A 21,193-nucleotide genomic window follows, 5' to 3' on the forward strand; every position below is an offset into this window, starting at 1 on the left:
CGTTATGAAAAAGTGTTATCAAACACTTAATGTAAGAGAATAATAATAAATATATATAAATCAAATTTATTTTAAAATAACACTCTATGGGTAGAATAGTCTAGTAACATATCTGTTGAGATTGTCACAATAATTAATAGAAAAGTATAAGATGTATGTTTCGTTTAACGAATTTCAATACAATACACAAAATTATAGTTTTTTTATACTTAGACGCAACTTAAGCAGTCAAAATTACTTGACTTACTTCGTATTCTCTGACTTATTTCTTAGTCCAACCCTTTTTAAACAATAACAAAAGGGTCTATAAAACATGTTTAGAAACCAGAAGCAATCGCATAACTAATTTGTTTTCCATAAAAAAAGTTTTACGCAATTTTAAGGTATAAAATCCGGTATTGCAAACCACAGAACATACAAAAGTAAAAGTCAATAACAAATCCCGGTTTCCTAAGGGCGTTGTTAAAAATTTTCCGATTGTGAAAATATCAAATAACACGTCTACGTGTAAGTGTTCTGTTATCTTTGCAATCGACCGATTCCTTTTGCTACAACCCTATCTATGAGAAGCAATTACTTCTAAGAATAGATACGGTTGGAAACTAGAAAAAGAAATGTAATTTTACACAGGAGATTTAAACTGTATGATATTACAATAAGATTTTATACAAGAATAAAACCTTTGTATTATAAGTATGAGGGTGTGCAATAATTTAATCAATTACCGTCTAAAATAATATTAGCGCGTTTAATCAATTCAAAAGGGCATTAAAGACACATATCAGAGCCTAGTAGACTAAAATTGGGACGGCTGATGGCGACGAGTATCTCGTTCGAAAATACTTATTAAGTTTCTCATGTAAATAAAATATTTTTTTTATGAGGAATAAGTTCTTTAAACATATATTTAAAATAGAAAATAGATTATATTTAATTTTTTTAAAGTAACAACTTTTAAAGTATTACGCCCATAGATACTCATATTGCCAGAGGGCTCGCATGGTTGCTGGACTTTTCAGAATTTTAATGCTCTTTTCTTGAAGGGCCCTAATAACCAATACATCGGTGGGCAGCTGGTTCCACAAAATGGGGGTGCGAAGCAAAAACTGCCTTAAAAAACGCTCAGTTTCGTAACGACGGACGTCGAGGTGATACGGGTGGAATTTCGTATTCTGCCTCGACGTCCGATGCTGAAACTCAGCTGCAGGTACTAATCCCAACAACACCTCTGAACATTCTCGCAATCGAATACGTATATTTCTATTCAACTCTTTTCGAATACTAACATATTATAAAAATAATTATTTAATGTAATAATATAAATAATCTAATCTCAGAAATAATAAAATAATATACATTGAAATAAATAACTAAACTTAACATAACCTAAAATATATCATTAAAAGGAGTCCCTTTAGGCAAGGTTCCGAAGATACTGGCAGCGTTGGCCTTTGAATTGCTAGACTAATTCTTTGTTCGAGGTAGCTGCCAGATATTATATATTTCTATTTGTTATATGTATTATATTGTTACAAAAGAATTTATTCATAATTTTAAAACGAGACTTAGGTGGTATATAAAGAGTGATCATGTGTAGCAGATGCCATCTCATAAATCAATAGAAATATAGTCAGATCATATTTGTCCAAACCGTTCAGCGTGCGTTAAATAGGTTGTATTTAAGTTTTGTAAGTGCAATTAACTGATTTTTGTTTTTGTAAAAACCTTTAACAAAGTAAATATAATCTTCAAATGCAATCGGTAGTCCTTCTAAAGTTCTCGTTAATATATATTAAAAACATATAAAATGTTATGTACTAAAACACATTTATATTTACGTGCAGACGCGTAAAAAGACAAAACCAGATGCCTTAAAATAAAACGGATGTGCACTTAAAACCTCTAGATACCATTTGTATGAGATAATGGTCTGACGGGATGTTGAGAAATATGCGAAACAACCAGCCCAGAGTGATGGAGTTCATATATCATCGCGTAGCCTCAAACAATGCGTAACCCATATCTTTTTGTGCCTCAAGTTTTATACGACCGCTTTATATTTCACTAAATGTGCCCTTCATAAATTATGCAACAAAAGCTACTGGAATAAGAAATATGAATGATAATACAAAATTATCTTGAAAAGTATTGATGATGTGTCAGTTTTCTTCATATATTGTAGGTATATTGTCTGACATAATCTAGCACTAAAAAAAATCAGTGGCGCTTCAACCTCTTTAAGTCTCAGATTTCTGAATCTGTTTCATGATCATTTTTAAATCTAATAGGCAAGTACGTGAGTAGCCTCCAGTGCCTGACACATGCCGTCGACTTTTTGGGTCTACGACATGTCGGTTTCCTCACGATGTTTTCCTTCACCGTTTGAGCAAATGTTAAATTCGCACATAGAAAGAAAGTCCATTGGTGCACAGCCGGGGATCGAACGTACGACCTCAGGTCGAGAGAGTCAGTCGTTGAGAGTCGCACGTTGAAGCCACTAGGCCAACACTGCTCCCATCTAGCACTACTTTAAAGTACTCATTTGTCTTTTTGTCAAATACTTTTTTCCTTGTAAAAAGAGATGTGTTAACTTAAGCTGTTGTCTTATGAAAACTGAGTTATATTATATTCATATAATTTAATCTGATGATTATTGATGAAATTATTTTGTTCACTCCAAAGGTGTGGTGCTAATTTTTAAAGCCAAACTAATACAAAAAAAAGGGTGCGTGTACTTATGTACGCTCGTAAGAAGTTATACTTTACTTACATTAGTAAAAATAGTTTTTGATTGCATGCAAATAATTAATTACAATTAAATAATCAAAGACTGGAAAAGGAGTCATTATAGTCAATAAAGTTCCGTTTACATTTGAAAAATTAAATAAATAAATATTTATTATTATTCTCTTACATTAAGTGTAACATAAATTCTATTATTATTCGAATGTTGTTTTTAAATTATGTCCAATGCCGTAGCATCTTCCGTGGGCAACTTCATTTTGTTAATTTTGTGTCACGGTGCGCGCGCATCATAAAATTTCACTCTCATAAATTTTTCATAACGCGCCTAAAGAAGTATAACTTCAAAAATTGTATTACTTATTAAAAGCAATGAGTGCTGGAGCAATACATATCTGCGTCAGTAATCAGTAAATAGAGTCAATATAATATATGTCTAGAGTGCATAAGTGTAAGTGACACATGGGGCTCGTCTAGATTATAACTACTATAACCGAACACCCCAACGGCACAAGTCGCGCAGCGAGTTGAGACCGCGTCTCCTCGCGCGCTGCAGCCCTCACCAAGGGCTATACTGCCCGCCCCCATACCGTCCTGTATCAGCTGGGCGCGAACATAGACACCACCCGAAGGGAACATATGCCCCGAACGGGCCAAAGTTCACCCCTCTCGAGGGAGTGTGCAACACAAACCACACGTTCGTTCCTAACTGCCCAAGTATTCGATTCGTCACCAAACAGTACCTGTGCTTTTTCTCGTTATAAAACGATCCCAGCCCGAAGATTCACTAAGTGTACAGAAGATATATAAAATAATAGTTTAATAACGATAAGAATTGCTTCATATGTAAACATAAGAGCAATTAGAAAATGAAAATCTTGAAAACGGTATAGTTTCAAAAGCGAATATTTTTCCAACAACTTAGCGAATGAAAGACTAAACAAACAGAATAAAGTGCTATAACCAAGTTTTCAATTACTTTCTGAATATGAAAAATAAGTTATTCGAAAGCTAACACAAAGGAAGCTTCGCATTTAATTAGTTGTTAGTCGTATGCATCTTTTTTGTGGTTTAGATACCTGAAACTTTAAAACTAGTTATAGTTTAGCCCCTTTGGTACTGCATATTATGTCAGATTTTATTAATTTAAATTCATGACACTTATAAAATTCTTACCTGAGGTTCACAAAATCTAAAAAAAATCAGTTAAATTCCTTAGCTCAGAGATGATTTAATATTAAATAATTTATTTATTGTAAATCACTAGCATAAGGTACTTAATTATGGAATATACAGTTGGTTGGGCGTTTCCAAATTGTTTCGAAGTTGCACTGTATGGGATAAGCAGGTGTGCTACACAGGATTACTGAGAGCCTAAGGATAGATACAACTTGGAAGCAGGGGTAAACTTTATGATAAATTGGTTCACTTTATATGACGTAATATGGGTTATACTATGGTACCATTGAAATGCACTATAGTATATTGCAGAGGATTATATTGACTAAGCTAATAATTGCCATAAAATAAATCAAGTAGTATCTAAAAGTATATGTACCAGATATGTAGATTTATCTATATAAATAAAAATTAATTGCAAAATATGTGCTAAGCGCAAAACTGGACGACGGTTGGACCAATTCGAGTATTTTTATATTTACTCTGAGACAAAAAAAAATAAAAAAAATAGTAAGGGTAGCATGGCAAAATAGGTAGGCTAAATAAAAAAACATATTAAGGCGAAGCGAAGTAAAATTTTTATTTTTACGTGTAACAGCTGTCGTGGTCAGTGAGACATTTATTTAGAAAAAGTATATTTAAGTGGTTGTAGTTATAGAGTAACAGAGAATAGATTCCAATAATTTTAAGTTGAAGCTATAACTCATATTTTATTTAACACGACAAAAAGCCTATTTACGGTACTTTTAAATAAATTGGATTCCTATCAGCCGACAACATCCAGCAAAGTAATGTTTCATTAAAAAGCGATTTAACTTGAGCAAAAAGTAAAAGAAATGTAATTTATCACGCTTAGAAAGAATAATGCCGTAATCCCTTCATAATAGATATGTTTCAGAAATTCTCAGAAAAACTCTTGTCGACGTGTCAATAAATTTTTATGAAAAATTCAGGTAAAAGTATCCGGAAAACTGACTAAATTATGCAGGATATGTTTTTTAAATGACAATTTGATAGTTCGTAAAACTTTTCTTCTAAAATTTTCGCTCCATTTCAATAACACTGTTCTTTTAATTTTGAAATTTGGATCTAAGAAATTTAAACTTATAAACCCTTTATGGAGACAAACTACCTTTAGTTTTTTTCTAATATCTAAAGGATTTAGTTGGACGTTAAGATCTTGTGAATAGCTGCGGTATAACGGAGATTTTCCGACCCAGGTATCATTGATTTCTTCGAAATCTTTACAGTTATATCGCCGTGGTGCCTTCATGCTCCAAGCGGGTGATCGGCCAAGCTTCTCTAGTTTCGGAGGCCTACTTTGGGTCCCAGTTGTGTGAGTAATATGTAATAAATAAATTAAACTTTCAAGTAATTAAGTAACAGCATTAAGCATTTAAATGTTAAAAGGCGACACTTATTTTTTAACTACTTTTACGCTTGAACTAGATTCTCTTAAATATTTCGTTCAACTAAATACACTAATATATTTGGGGACGTGATCTTCATATTTAATATAGGACATAATTGCAAAATTCTTTTACTTCCAGTATTTTGTTTTTCGCCTCACGTAGTGATTTCATTAATATTCATACAAATCAATTTCCATTTCGGCCCCGACCGTAAATTAATTAATTTTTTTATTAATTTCTGTATTGTGTACAAAAATTCAATAGCCGTATCGAAATTAAAATCACACGTAAATTGAATGAAAACAAAAGCTGTTATATTATTAGGATTAACGAACGGTGATTGGTTTTTATTGAAAAACACGGAGAGCGTTAAAAATAATTTATTCGTACTAAAAAATAAATTGTTAAGTTACGGTTGCACGTTTTTGAATTGAATTTACAATGCAGGTAGTTAGTATTTTTTGTAGAAAATCTACAAGAAAGTTACATAATAAAAACCCTCAGGTTTCTGCTTACGTCTTGGCCATTGCCGTCGATTTCTACTATTGGCATGCTGGTTTCCTTACAATGTCTTCGATTTATGACAACAAAAAGAACTGAAAAAAAAGGAAGTTCTTATAAGGCAAACGTTTCGTAACATTTTTAGTCAGGTCGTTAGTTGTAAAAAAACACTTTTTTTTTATTAAACAGTGATTAAATTTATTAACCATATATGGTAATTATACATTTATAGTAACAAAAATCAATTTATTAAATGTACTGATTATAAATCTAAAAAATAAATTGAAAACTTTGTTTTCCTCTCAAGGATCAAGTTATTGGACATGCGTAAAATTGTGACGTAAAATATTATGTTTCTCAAGTTTACATTCATTTATAATATATGTAGTTTGTTGTACTACTACTTATTGTTAAGGTGGGAACTGACCAACGTTACGAGGTGTAATGTAACATGTAATGTAATGTTACACAGCGAGCATTCGTGCAGTCAGTACGTCGTGTTGCGGAGAAACACGACGTAACACGACGTACTGACTGCACGAATGCTCGCTGTGTAACATTACATTACATGTTACATTACACCTCGTAACGTTGGTCAGTTCCCACCTTTAGTCGATCGTTCAAACCCCGCTTAAGCATTTTATTTATTATTTATTCTAAATAGGATTTATGTGTTGTGTTAGCTTATAAGCTAATATTAATGCTTATAAGGCATTTTGGTTAGGTTGGGTGTAATTTTAAAAACTGATTTTACTAATAAATAAACAATACTGACGCGGTTACAGAAATCAAATGTTTTTCGTTATTACAGGTATGTCGATATGCGATACGCCCATATCTATGCAATATATTTGGTCAAGTGTCTATTGAGCGGCTTAATGGCTGCGTCTGTCAAATCAATCGATTTATACGCCCGTTGTTACGTATTCGAAGTTAAAGGGATCGCAAGCTGATTTTGACCAACGCAACGTACGACTTATGGGGAAAAGAGCATAGCGATTCCGAAAAATCCGGCAACGCATTCACCTTCTACCAGTGTTAGTATCACTCAACATCAGGTGCGCCTCCATTTCTGATTGTGATTCAGCAGCATTATTGAAGTAGGATGTGTTAAAAACTAGGTTTTCAGCTTTTTATAGACACAAAATATTGATTTAGGGTCCAAGAAGAGCGTACCAATTCTTAACAGGTTCGCAAGTGGCGACGCACTTCTGGCAATGTGAGCCTCCTGCCCGTTCGCCTCCTATTACATAAAAAACTGTTTTTAAGGTACTATTATTATGTTCCTGTCATCCAAGGAACAGCAACCTCCACCAGGACGTGTTTTTTTATCAGGTTAGTGCGCGGTGTAGTGCAGCCCTGAAAAACCGTATAATATTATCACTTCAATTAAACCTCGAAAGACATTTAATTGAGTCCTAATCAGTTGAATGCTGCTAATTATGTTCATTTAATTGTTAAGACCGGTATAATTCAATTAGTTTACTATGGTATGCGTATTACATGCGTCACAATACACATATTTTTACGCGTGAACGCTCGTGATTTAGTGCGATTGTGTGTAGACCGAGACGTCGTATATGAGTAATATTTATTTATGTATATATTATCGACTTCTTCCCGAAGTGGTCAGCAGAGACCACGGATCTCCTCTCTACGGTCCTGACATATTTCTCTCGCTTCATCCATTTTCATGACATTCTTCTCGAGCTCGTCGCTCATGGGTACTTTTGACCTGCCTCCTATGAGGAATATTCATGTCTATTATTATATGATGTACACTTTGTGTTCATTTTCTTAGTAAGCCCCATTAAACATTATTTAGAATAATATTAAAAAAGAAAACTAAAAATAAGAAATAGCTATTAACTTTAAAAAAATATATTTAACGAATATATTTAGGAATCACCACGCCTGTTGAAAAATTGCCTAAATAAATATAAAAGTTAAGGTTTTATTTTATTGCTTACGCCAAAGACAAAATTAATATACATTTAGTTCCAATTTTAAAATATGGCAGAACTTAGACAAATACTTTGAAATTGAAAAATAAATTTTCTATTCCAATGATGGAGACAAACTGCGGAATTTTAATATCTGCTTTGAGACGGCTCGCGTGCTAGAATAATAGACTTGGACCTCGATATTAAAAAAATAACGTCTTATTTCCAATAGCTCTAACATCGTACTCACAAAGGAATTGAATACGTATTTCGAAATATAGTACTTTAAAAAACTCTTGAAATTAAATTAGTGTACACGTCTATTAGTATTAAATACCTATTTATTTTATAATTTCTCATTACTACTAATTATAAGAGTTACTTGATTGCTTTACTTTACGAAATACAAATTCAATATCCAAAGATATTTTTAACATATCGTGCTTTTAAGTCATTATTAATGATATGTGTGTTGCCATGATAATTGCGCTACTTTTGCTTTAATTGATAATTAATTTGAATGATTACTATAGATATTTTTTCATGTTTGTAACACTGGGCACTGAACAAAACAAGCAAATGTCAAACAGGAAATATAAAAGATGCTTTCACATTGAATTTTGTTCCCAATGGAAAAGAGGCTCTTGGGCCATGCGTGGGATTCAAGTGCGCAGGTGCTAATTAAAGATTTAAGTTGGTAGATAGTACCGGTGCCAGAGCTGGTGCTTGCCTCGCTCAACGAATACATCGAGGAACCTACCGCAATACATCGAGGAAATGCTGCCAGCATTAAAGGTAAACTTCCACAGGGGTCAAACTTGTAAAATTTATTTTAGTTTTCTATTTAACCCTTTTTAAATATTATTATTATTACCACATAAGAATGATATCAAAATACAACTAATTAGGAACAGAAGACTGTTTTAGACGAGAAGCTTTGGCTTACGAATCTCAACCCTGAGATTGTTCAAACTCCGGCGTACAACAAAGTTTTACGTGAGCAATTAATAATTGCTCATACGGTAAAGGAACACGTCTTAAGGCAACTGTCACACACAAATTCCACGATTTTTGTCAGGCGAAGAAAACTAAAAAATATTGGTTGTTTGTAAAGTAGGTTTACGATCGAGATGTTTACGTGATAACGTCTTATTGGTGATATAAGTTTTTGGGAAGTAAGGAATAATTAATGAAGATAACAATTTTTTCAAATTTTAAATTACATCTATCGTTTTATTCACACTTTTGATGATAAATTTCGGGTGTAAAATGACAAGTTTACTTATTCGACTACGATATACATTTTTCTTCATACATTCACGGAATGACTGGCAGCGCTCGAGATGAGACGGGAGATCGGTCCGTCTCTCTCTCGTTATACCTGCCACCGACATGTCACCCGACTAAAACGATTTTAAAGACGTTATCACGTCAAAAGTTAGTGTAATTGTTCTCATATCCCGTTAATATTCTACGGTTTCGATATTCGTAAATATGTGAGGAACATGTAAACTAACTTTTTTAGGGTCGATTCGACCAAACAAGAGTAAATCTTAATCTTAGAATAAATCGTCAGTTAATCGAGAGTAAATCAATTTTACGTTTTACCAACTACAAATTCTAAGAATAGTAGGCTTATTCGGGAATTGCTACTATACCGCCGTTTCGCACGGAATAACAGCTATTCCTAGAATAATTTAATGGCGTCAGTCAGTCCAATCAGCTGATTTCTGTCATTTCACAAATATGTATTCTGTGTTTTAATTTCAAGTCAACGCAACGCACTAAATTAATAGTCTAGCATTGTATAATAAAACGTTTAAACAATTTATTATTTATTTATTTGTTTTTAGATTTTTTATTTTCTATAATATTAGAATGAAATTCAACTAGGCTCAACAGAAGTTCCTTTTTAGACGAAAGCCTCTTTTTGTTGTCGTTTGACACCTGTTAAAAGCTACTTTTTCACACTATAATACGGCAAAATCGAGTTGACATGATGTATGCTCTTACACTGTCCCGTTGTAGAACAACATTTATTTGCCGAGTTTTATTTTCGTTCACCATTCTCTTGCTATTCGCGTATTGTTATTCCTAGCACAATTATACTATCGATTACGTGGACAAACGACTATGGATTTACTCGAGATTAAAATCATGGAATAGATTATTCTTGGTATAGTTACTCGTGTATAAATTGAAGTTTGGTCGAATCGACCCTTAGTATAGTAGTTTATTCTAAGAGTACATTGTCTTCACATATAATTATTTAACAAATGTAACAAAATATTGTAAACCTATTTTAAAAGAGTAAGTGTGGAGTTTCTTGCCCATTCTTCTCCACACGAAACTATCTTTTGGAAGGGGCAACTAGAATCTTCTTTGTATATTTTTTGACGTTCAAAAGTGCCATTTTAGGTGGTCTAATTGAAATAAATGATTTGACTTTGATTTTATATAGTACAGAACAGTTGTTGGTATGGTCCATTCTGAATACCTTGTTTTGCACAATTGAATTGCAATAATATTTTTCACCAAGCGCATAACGTTACACACTTATATTATCACACGGCACTTTCTCACTTTTAAAGTTTACGAAAATGACTCTTCATTAAAGTCTAATTAACGTTTTCTATTTAACTTCCACTTCTACAAAAACCTTCACAACAGCCCAATTAACGCTTTACACAAATGTATTAAAATGGAGCAAGAAGAAACCAGCTATTTCTTTGAAGCATGTAGAAAGGTGCCGTAATTGGGCATTTTACAGAAAGATTTATGAAAACTAATTCTTTTCTACAATATTATATTTAAATTTATACATTTATTACAAAAACCTTATAAAAGCTAGTGGTTAACGCTCAAGCGTATAACATTAAGGTCCTGGGTTGAATTAACGTTGAAACAACTATTGTTTTTATTGACGGCGCAGATCACATACTTAAAGCTATTAAATGAGGAGATACAGGAATTAGTGTGCACGATTGAAGGGTGACTAAACTTAACAATAAAGATTTTGCCCTTTAGTTCATCAGTAGACCTTGCGATGACTCAAAGGTCACCATGAGTTGGAATGATCACATCAAGAAAGAACTCTCGAGATTACCCAAAACTTCCATTTTCCAATCATAACAAAAAGAAGTAATTTATGTATTAATAAACAATATCTTAAAGTAAAACAAACTTTTACGTCCATTAATGGTATAAACATAGGCGTATACAGTGTGACCATACCACTCACTACAACTCTTGTTTACCCACTCCAGAATCTACCGTATTAAAGGTTCTATCTAGGCTGGATGAAAATGCACATGTAGTTACTTCAAATCAAATTTCAGATCAAACTTCTGTCTTTGACATACGCCGTCATCTTAATGGGATTGAGGTACGCTGGTCCGTATGGGTGAGTATTCAATGCGCACATAGAATTCCATTGGTCACAGCTAGGGTATAAACCCACGGCTTCAGGGATGAGGATCACACGATAAAGAAACTAAGCCAACACTGCTTTAAATAGTAGGTTCTAACCATCATTCAGTAGATTCAAATCAGACTAACAGTAAGATACTCATATAATCACGAGATTTTAGAACGTTTTATAAGAGGACAAAGTGTCTCAAAATGCACTTTACACTTCACTTAACACCTGAATGCAAAAGTACTATGCGAAAAACTGAGAGTTCATTGTTACATCGCATACGTGCTAAAACATCTCAAATTCACCTTTTACCTTGTGAAATGGAGAACTAAATGACATTCGTGCACAAAGTAACATTTGAAAAAAAGTTTGTATTCAGAACTTTGCATTGTATTATATTCCTGCAATGAATATAGGTCAACTTGCCTGTGTATGTCACCATATTTGAAACTAAACATAGGAAAAATATATTATAGTATTTGGGAAATATTCAACTGTTTACGTCGTATTCATTATTCAATACCTATAAACTGTTCCGAAATTCTAATCACAAAATCAAGTAAAAACTAAAATATGTAAAAAATATTTTTTTCAGATACGTATTTCATATCGTATATTTTCAAATTGCAAATAAATATTACTAATACTGACATTTAGGTGTCTACGAGTCGTTAACACTTTATTCTTTATTATATTTACTATTTAGTAAGTATTTTAATAAGTAAGTATATTATTTCATATATGATACGAAACGAATCCCATCGCTTGGATATAAATGTACGGTTCATTACGGTAGTACACACAATTTAATTTTGATATATTATATATCTTTGGTAATTAAACTATAAATTTGTTCAAAGTCCTAGTCGACAGAAAAATTTTGTTCACACCACATCATTATATACTTTTTAAAATGATTTATATAATAATAAATAAATAATCAAACTACTGTGAACTATTTACCCAACTGCAAAGATAGGACGCTCATCTCAAGTAATACATACATATTTTAAAATGTATTTACTACCGTAGTTGTATGCAAGGAAATGATGACATTCACAGCTGACTGACGGAAATAGAAGTCTAGTCGCACTCGATTGCTATGGAAGTCTGTAAGCTCATATGTAGGTTATGTAGACATTGGAGCTAATTCCGACGAAAAACCAAGTCAAAAGTGAATGTTGTTACATAATAACTCTTTTATTTTTTTAAATATGTGGGAGCAGTGTTAGTCTACTGACTAGAACGTGTCTGAGGCCGTATGTTCGAATCACGGCTGCAAAAATGCCTCGCGGCCTCAAATAAAACTCGTACGTAGGAAATCATCTGAAAATCGACGTCGTGTATCAGGTTTAGAATGCTGATCATCCATTTTTCTATTAAAAACAAAATTGTCACGAAACAGATACGGTAGTATGATACCAAGACCATTGGTTTTTTTTAATGGAAATGATCATATGATACCAGGTGTTAGAGATTAAGTGGTGCTTTCGAACTACGATTGAGCATAAATTTTTATTTCTTCCTTAATAGATATTTGTTTTTATGGCGACGACAGTGAGGAAAGCATTTATGTCCTAACATCAAAATCGTGTGTCAAACACAGCAGGCCATGACTTCAGGGTACTTTTATAAATTTCAGACATTACTTGAAATGTCATACATCATTATTATTATTATAGCCTCTATTCGGACATGCCAGTATTTTTATTTATTTTTCGTATATTGTACTTTTCTTCCACTTTTGCTTGTCCGTTTGCCAGATGGCAAAGGCCTCCTCCAACCTTCTCCATTCTGGCCTTTCTATGGCCACTCTACCCCATGTTGTTCCCGCGACTTGTATAATGTCGTCGTCCCACCTTTTTTGTGGTCTACCTCTCTTTCTCTTTCCATCTCTTGGGTACCATTGTGTGATTATTTTACTCCATTTGTCCTTTCCCCTGATCATGTGGCCTGCCCATTTCCACTTTTGTCTTCTTATTTTCAAAGTTATGTCCTGTACCTTAGTCTTTCCTCTGATGTTGCTACTCCTTACTTTGTCTTTTCTTTTGATCCCAGTCATGCTCCTTTCCATGGCATGTTGACATACGGAGAGTTTATTTGTTACGTTTTTTGTTAAAGCCCATGTTTCGCTCCCGTAAGCCAGCACTGGCAGGATGCATGTGTTAAATAATTTGCTTTTCGTTGAATTGTGTAGGGTCTTGTCTTTCATCACTTCTTTTAGCCTCCAATATTTTTTCCAGCTGTTTGCAACTCTTCTTTCGACTTCTTTGTTTCCGTTATCGTCTGGAGACATCAGTTGACCGAGGTATAAATATTCTTCCACGTAGGAGATTTGGTTCTGCTCCACTATTACAGGGTCTTTGTTGCCATTGGTCATGATTTTTGTTTTTTCCGGGTTTAGCTTCAATCCGGCCTTTGCACTTTCCGATGCTAGATCATTTATCATCTTGTTTAGATCAGCTGGTGTTTTTGCAAATAATACGATATCATCAGCGAATCGTAGGTGCGTTAGCGCGCGGCCATTAATAGTTATACCCATGTCCCTCCATTCCAGATTCCTGAAGATCATTTCTATTACGGCCAGAAAGAGTGTTGGTGAAAGGGGGTCACCCTGTCTCACGCCTTTTTGTATTTGAAATTTATTTCCTTCTTTTTCTAGGCGGATACAAGCCGAACTGTGTTTATAAATGTTTTTTATAATTCTTATATATTTGTGCTCTATACCCAGTTCCTTTAAGGCTTCCCAGATTTTTGAGTGTATCAAAGAATCGAAAGCCTTACTGTAATCAATAAAAGCTATGTAGTATACAAGCTGGTACTCATTGTATTTTTCTATAATTTATCTTACAGTGTGGATGTGGTCTAGCACCGAGAAATCTTTACGGAATCCTGCCTGTTCAATGGGTTGTTGCTCATCTAATTTCCTTCCTATTCTTTCCAAAATAATCTTTGCAAAAATCTTGTAAATGTTAGCCATTAGACTGATGGGTCTATAGTTTCCAATATCGCAGTGATTCCCTTTCTTGAATATAAGGATTATGATGGATTCAGTCCACTGTTTTGGGATGATTTCTGTGTTTATCACGTAGTTGAAAATTTCTGTAAGTATCGGTGCCACTGCTACCTTCGTTTGCTTTAGTATTTCATTGGTTATGCCATCTGGCCCTGGAGTTTTATAATTTTTCTGTGTGTCAATAGCTTTTTCAGTTTCTTCCTGCATGATGTAAGGTACCGTTTCGTACTCTGGTAAGTCTATTTCTCTTTTATTTGTGTTATTTTTGTATAGTTCGGTGAAGTAGTCAGTAGCGATTTTGAGTATTTCTTGTCTACCAATTTTCTTCGCTCCTCTTCTATCTTCCATCTTAACAATCCAGTCATACATCATACTTGTTTTTATTTTACGTGACTACTACAGATAACAGATTTCGATGAAATAGTCTATAAGAAATATATTATTTCTGTCATTGGACAAATTAAATATATTACTAAACGTATAGTCTACTATTATTTGTAGTATCTCGCCATCTAACCCGCACTCAGTGACTAATATTAAATTTGACAAATTTTAGTTTACAATTCTACAATAATATATTTTTGATGTGTGGTTTGTGGTGACCCGTGCGATATGACAATGCGTGGAATCTGTATGCCAGCTTTGTTTAAAAGTGATATTAATTTATTGGCGGAATATTACATTTATGACAATAAAATGTAGAGCATGAAGAGTTGTATATATTTAGTAAAAACTATGTGTGTGTGTATGATAGGAAACTGGTTGGACTGACCCTACCCTAAAGTACTGTTATGAAATCTCCGCTGGGTTGCAGAAGTAAATAGTTTTTGTTTCTACTAAAACTACTATCGCAGCTATTAAGATATTATTTTTTCTAACACTAATAAATGAACTGCTTAGTCTGACAGATAAAGATATTATTATGTTGTGAAATATAATCTGTGCTTAAGCCACACCGTTTCGCCGATCATTACGAAACATAAAATCATGGCATATTAAAATATCTTAATATATAAGGATATAGTAAAGAAATTACATTAATAAAGCAATGTAAAAATAACATTCCTTGAATATAAACCTAAAATGGCATGGCATATTTCGTTTTTTATTAGATAAACGCAAAGACAGATTGGATCGCGTCAACTTTTCGTTTTTTGTGTTTTTATTTGCACCGCTTTGGATGTGTTACCGCGCAATATGTTGAATCTCAACAATTGACGATCGCCGTTCAGTTGCCTCGTCATGAGTCATCTATTGCACTCCGGAGTATACTTCATGGAACTACACAACCTGATTCCGTTCAAATAGAAGCACGCTGGAGTTTCACGCCATGGTTTTTGACATCCCTAGGTGCATTGCGGCACGATTTTGGTCGTCGCCACTCGAAAAAACAGCAAAGGAGTGGAACTCCTTGCCATCTCTCTCTCTTCTCTTCGGGAACATCTTCTCTAGACAGTTTAATATGGGTTCATTAAGGCGGCGGTTAAATAGGCAACTCCAGTTCAGGTGTGCCCTCCAATAGGTCACGACTTACTTAACATCAAATAGGTTTGTGGCCAAACGTCGCGTCGGTCCAGTTCTGAATAAAAAAATGTAACGTTTACGTTAGATTTTTATATGTACTTTTAGAAAAATAGACCTAATAATGCCAACTTATTTAGAGAGAACAATATAAACTCACAACAATATCATATATAGAACATCTTCTTTACCTCAGCAATTAATGTTACAAAACAGGAACACGCTAATTAGTCATACTTAAAGGCAATAACTGCTGAATCATCCATGTATAAGTTACGAGTATCTGGCATGGAGATAAATTGGAAATATCATCGAATTAACCGTGGCCATTATAGGCCTGTTATGTATGCTTGAACGGAATACAGATTAGTGGGACAATCACGTATTTTACATATGAACGAACGGAAATTGATACATTTGTTGTGACGTTTGATTTGTCAAAATATTTTGAGTGCCTTATCAACCGGAATGTGAATGGAGATGAGGTAGACATTTCATCAACGTGATTCATTGTTTTATATGCAAGCTTATTTATATCTTGAATTGAATTGATTGAAGTTTAACTCAGCCGTACTCAAGATCATTAAATGCCGGAAGAAAAAATGTTCAAAGTAAGAATGCTAGAGGAAAGAAGAACGAAGAACCCGAAGGCTTAATAGTTAGACATAATCATAAGTATATTTGATGTTTAGAATCTGTACATTTGAACCATAATTTAAAACAATGTTGTCACGCTAAAATCAAACATTGTGTGATATGTGCCTACTATAGTCGTATTTTTAATTAGACGAAGCCAACTGACAGTAGCTAATGTCACTTTGTAAAATAATGTTGCCATATTTAAAGTAATAGTGATGCGTTCAGTTCTTGTTCAATCAGTTGAATGAACAATGAGTGTGAATAGTCAATCATTTCAAACAATAAAAGAATATTATTTCTATTTCAAAATTGTATAAAAGTGCTCTGATATAAGTTAGGTACTAGTACTATGTAACTACAATCAGTTTTTTGACGTCTTATTACAAAGCGCGGCGCGGCGACTAGTGCCATCACCGATCATTAATTCAGGGGTTTTTACTTTGTCACAACACTATTTTTATTTCATTAAAAACTGACAACACCGTAAACGTCAGTTGATATCGTCTAATTAAAAATTCGACTATAGAAGACGTGTAAAATCTGTGTTAGTAATCTAAGAAATTTCACATTAGCCTCACAAATCTCGCTCCCTTGGCTATTCGCTAACGTAGGGCTGCCAACTAAAAATATTTGGTAAAGAAATATTCTCTTTGCCTATTAAATACCCTTTTTACACATCTCAAAATAATATTGATACCGGCCACAAAGCCTAAGCAATCCGTTGTTTCAACAGGAAAAACACAGAGTTGTTCAAACCATAAAATAGACATTGAAGAACGCCATAGCGAGCGTTAGGTTCGCTCCACTGGAGAGATTTAAGGAACTTATTTAAGTAAAAGGTAACGTTAACTCGGGCCCGTTAATTATATGATAGAAGATCGACTAGAAGATCAGTCCCATTAATTAAAATGATGCTTAAGAGTTTTTATATAGGTTTTTATAATTGCGGTGATAGCCCTATTAATATCCACACATCATACATCAGAGTGTTGGCACTACCGACGTATCTGACGCGCGTTTCCCGACCTACAAACCCACACATCTTTCATCCATATTTCCCTCGTTATCGTCGGCTGCTCATTTTATTAGGTTACATTACACCTAGCGCAAATATTCGCAATGTTCCGCAAAGTATGAAAAATATCGGAGCTTCTGAGCGTGATTTCTTAGAAACCTGCTCATAAGTTATAAGTACGGTTTAATTGAATTAAGAAAAGTTAACTGAACTTTTCCGAAGATATTAAAAGATTGAGTTGGTGAACAGCTAATTTCACTTTTGGTACCGTTTGGTACGTAGAAACTTTTAAGAGGTAATTTGCGTTCTTCATTCAGTTTTGATTTTTATATTTTTATAATGTTTTTACTGTTTAGTGTTTAGATGATTTTGTTGTCAAACAGCAATATCCGGCCGTATACTTTTTTTTCACATTCTCGTGTCTATTGGCAGTGATTATGTCTAAATATCGAATTTTATTTAATTATTTAAACGTTTATTGATGCAGCTTTTACAATTTTTAAATTAAAAATAAAGCCACAACGGATTACATAGACGAAGAACATTATGTACTAAAAAATATAACTTACCTACTAATAACTTAAGTTTATGTATGTATTTTAAGTTATACAAGTAGATTATAACTAGCCATGCAAACATGTAAACTTAAGAATTCCACAAATAGTTAAAATTATGATATAAATATATAAAGTAATTTAAAATAAAATAACTTAACATTTAAATAACGTGTACCAAAGATATAAAAACAAAGAACTCAATAAAACTGACCCTTCTATAGGCACTTTGAAGTTTTAATACTGTTAGTCTCCAGGTGACCTCTCCATTTGCATATTTTCAACTTTAATTTGTAGGTAAATTAGTCCTTCCTAATGTTGCTTAGTAATTGCCCCACGTAGACTCGTTAGAATCGCAGCAAATTATAATAGCTTATGTTTGTGAATACGGATTAATCGTTTCGGATTTTATTCATTTGCGTTTGAATTAAGTTTCGGTTTTGTGTAACGTTTAGATTTTGTGAACGGGCAGGAGGCTCACCAGATGTTAAGTGATACCACCATGGACACTATCAATGCCAGAGTGCTTGGGTTGCCGGCCTTTTAAGAATTGGTTCGCTCATTTCTTTAAGGACCCTAAGTCGAAATGGTTCGGAAATACTTCAGTGGGCAGCTGGTTCCACATAGTGGATGTGCGCGTCAAAAACTGCCTTAAAGTAGAAGCAAACTGATACTGGAATACGTATATACAGATTTATAATTGATCTTTATATTAAATAAGATCGTAATCATAAAAGTACAGGATGCCATCAGGCCTGCTCGACTTAATGATGTCCAAGGAAGATAAAGCATTGCGAATTGCACGTAGCTGGAATGTAATTTCAGGCACCGTAGTATCAAATATCATTTAAAATTTTACCACAATAATGTCGGTGGTGCCTCCCCTTGGTCATCCAAAGTAGAGTTGGACGCAAAGAGAAAGCCTAGAAGATCGGCCTTCTTCGCAGTATGGGCTAACAGAAATTCCCTTGGGCAGCTTTGGCAATGCAGTTTAAAATTAAATTTTGATTGCCATATCATATTTAATTAAAACTAACTAGTATTATAATTTATCAGCTCTAGATTACATATTAATATAGCCGTATTAAAAAAAATATTAAGTAAAAATAAACTCGTACGAACAGTGTGGAACTCAAGCGTATATAAAAGCAAATGAGAGCATACTTTCATGAAAAGCTTATCGATTACAACGAATGGTGAAAAATTCACGTTCTAAATAAGAAAAAGTAATGAAAAGAGAAATGATTTATACTAAAAAATTCCATACTAAAGCTTGCCTTAATTAGCAGACATTTCGGAATTTATTTGCCTTAACTATCCGAGCCACCTTGCCGAGTCAAAATTACCTAAAGTTAGGAAAACTGGGTCTTAATTGCTGTCTAGAGGTTTTCTACTTTATCTAGTCCTTTACGACGTTTTATATGGTGATACTAATACTGCACTAAACAATAAATTTACACTTATGTGTGGAATATCTCTCGTTACTGAAATAGAAACCAAAAATAATGTAATAACTCAATCTTGCATAGATCATATCTTCTTCCGAGTTCACATTAAGTCTGTACAGCGTTAAATACCGTACTGGCCGATCTCTGCGCTGTTATGGAGCCTGCTAAAGCTACCTGCCCGTGCCCAGCCTTGCGATTCTGTAACTCACTTTTCGAACTCACACAGCGGTTTTCGCATCGGCAGTCTGCCGATTTGATCTGATTAGGTGGGAGCTTGTAGTTTATTGTTTATCAGAATGCCGAATCATAAAATGACTGCTTCACGACTTGAGATTTGAGAGCGACCGCCGATGCGAAAACCGCTGTGTGAGTTCGAAAAGTGAGTTACAGAATCGGCATGTCGATGACGGCAACACAGTGACGTACTTACAAATAAGCAAACACAAAGAATTCTCCCAGAGACTGGAAAAACTCAAAAAAATAACAAAGGTAAAGATATCTTGGATCGATGACAAGGTTGACAAAAGTAATAAATTATTTAAACAAAAAAATCTGGATTCAATCATCGACAAAAATGAAAAACATACATTGGAATATTGATTCCAGTGCTTGTTTTGACTTTATATTGACATAGAATATGTATGCGATAAGAATGATCATGAAACAGATTCAGAAATCTGAGGCCAAGACCTAAAGAGGGTTGAGAGGGCAGCGCCACTGAATTATTTATTTATTTTTTATATATGTATATTGTATGTGCCTCATTGTTGCAGAATTCAATTTAGATATTTGGTCCGCGAAATTGAACAGCAAGTAAAGCCCCAACTCGAAATAGAATTTTTAATATCGTTATCCCGCCTTTAATATGTTACGGCTCGCGCGTTTCTAATCAAATTAAAAATTCATCGAGAACTCGCCGTTGGGCGGGAAATTTTTGTCGGTTATAACATTCTTTAGTCTATTCATAAAATTGACTATTGAGAAGGTATTGTCTTTGGTTAAGCGAGTGCTACATATTTATATTTTCTGTTTTAAACGTAAACCCAAATCTATTACATTAATTACATAACTCGAAGTTTCAAGTGCTTTACAGCAATAGTACCTAGCCAGCGGGAAAATGTGTAAATCCAATAATACCACGTTATATCCGTAAGTTTTATTAAAATTTTAACAACGGTACCTATGAATTAACCCTTTTAAAGTCACGACCCTACTTCAAAGTGGACTTCTATTATGTAGTATATTCGGCCTAATAAATATGAATATGATAGCACGAGCTATGGACTCCCGTAAACTCAAAATCCAATAAATTTTCGACGTAGGAGAGTCAGACTGCGTCAAGTTCTCGTATTTCTATTCTGAATATTGCCCTTAGATATGAGGCTTAACAAGAATTAACCCGTCATATTTATATTCAGAGACGCTCGAAGTCAAACTTGGACTTAGTTTACGCCAAGTAATCGCCAAGGAAATCGACAACTTGAGCGAAACCACGCTGCGAATCTGGCGCCACAGATGAATGATGTATGTACACATTATTCAAATATAACTTTAAAATACTTTACTACATTAAATTTATTTGTTTTTGACAGCTCGAACGCCTGGATTTTGCTTTATTTTCTTTTGCGCATATTATATTACCAAATACGGTACGCTCAAGTTCTTTTAACAACAATTTAGTTACTTAAACTATTGGTTATATATCGAATAACAACGAAGATATTTAAATAAAACAAAGCCGATTTTTCGTTTTTATTTATTTGTACACGTAACCTAATAAGAAGCTTACTAAAAATTCTACATCT

The sequence above is a fragment of the Pieris napi genome, chromosome 6 (assembly GCF_905475465.1).
Source record: "Pieris napi chromosome 6, ilPieNapi1.2, whole genome shotgun sequence".
Lineage (NCBI taxonomy): Eukaryota > Metazoa > Arthropoda > Insecta > Lepidoptera > Pieridae > Pieris > Pieris napi.